The sequence below is a fragment of the Nannospalax galili genome, unplaced genomic scaffold (genome assembly GCF_000622305.1).
Source record: "Nannospalax galili isolate Female #2095 unplaced genomic scaffold, S.galili_v1.0 scaffold1097, whole genome shotgun sequence".
Taxonomy (NCBI): Eukaryota; Metazoa; Chordata; class Mammalia; order Rodentia; family Spalacidae; genus Nannospalax; species Nannospalax galili.
This window is the reverse complement of record NW_008340640.1, coordinates 779783-781402: the sequence shown is the minus strand read 5'-3', so window position 1 is coordinate 781402 and position 1620 is coordinate 779783.

Genomic DNA, 1620 nt, shown 5'->3' with positions numbered 1-1620 from the left:
CTTTGAGCTCCTTTGTTCACACATTTCACAGGAAAACCCCAAAAGAACTTTTCATGAAGTTTGATTTCTGCTATTCTCCTAAGATTTTAATCCACCTCCACATTTTAGGAACTTATCAACAAATCAAAGCATTTTAGTTTTATCGCTACTGAACATATTTACAGTTTTCAACACACACACACAGCTAATCAAAATGTTTATGGGTTTGTAAAAGATGACCACGTGGTAACTATCTTATTTGTTCTTACATTTTCAGAAATGAACATAAAATTCGATTCTTGTAGCTCACTATTTCATTTAAATGAGACTTTTTAAAACCACACAGTTTAGAAAAAAAAAACCGATACAATGTATTAAAACACATAATAACAAGAGTCTACATGTAAAAATATAACTTTTACATACACAGTTTCAAAATAATGATACGTTTGCCATTTGTTGCATAAAATTTACAAATGTATTTCATTACTATGTAACTGGCAAAACAGGAGAACAGATGGAACATTTAGACCATTTCCACGGATTTATGGCATTTACTCAGTGCTGATAGGTGGAAAAACTACTTGAACAGGGATTTTTTTTTTTTTCTTAATACATGCCAAGATTGTGTGGCTGTAAAAATAGAAACGAGTTAGAGACAAAAGGAAGCTCACATATATCTAACTAGGAGCACTATTTGTTTACTGCACTATACACCAAAGTCAATCATTAGAAAGATTTACGATGGGAATTGGTTCAATTGTGCCCAGACGTCAAAGCTAGCTATCTGATGAGTTGCTGTGCCATAGTTTGATCTATGTTTCTATCAAATGTTAAGTATAAACTTCATTCATACTGGCCAGAGAAAATACTGCACTACCCCTCCTCACAAAGTGCAACTTAATGCTTTAGGACTTATAAGGCTTGTTATAATGCTGCATGATGATTGAATATTGGCATTTTTTCAGACGAAGGAGGAGGCAGGTAAGTCATCTACTTTTTAGTAAACCCATTTTGAAAAAAAAATTAAGAAAGCAACAAAATCAATCAGCTCTGTCACACTACTTGCAATTTTCTCATTTGACCTTTTTTGAACTTGACTCTTCTTTTTTTTAAGTTTTTGTATTTTTTCCAAAAATCTGACCATGTATTCAGAAACGCCTCACTGCACACGACTTCGGCTACACAGGTAGGTAACACTTGAATCGTTTTGTTAAATCACAGCCACTTTGATTATGTTATGTTTCCGATGATATAAACATTGGAAGGCACAGTGGTAACATTGTAGCATTCTAACCGTGTACCTCTGAAAATCCCAGAAGAGGGTCACAAGGGCAGCGTCACAAGCTAGACAAACTTTTTTTGCCTCGCCTTGGTAATGCTGCTTGTAATATCTACACATGATGTGACTCTTAAGTCCCGTGTTCCCAAAAGACTGGAGAAACAACTTTCTACTTATTTATGAATGAGAAGCAACATCAGGGTCATCATTTCGTCCTGCACTGCCCCTCCGGAAGCAGGGTTGGCACTACAGGTTACGATAACAAACAGGGGAAAGGGACAGAAATCAGACAAAAAAAAAAAATCCATATTTACAGTAAAATCTTTCTTTTAAAAAAGTTAATCAGTACTATTTTTTTA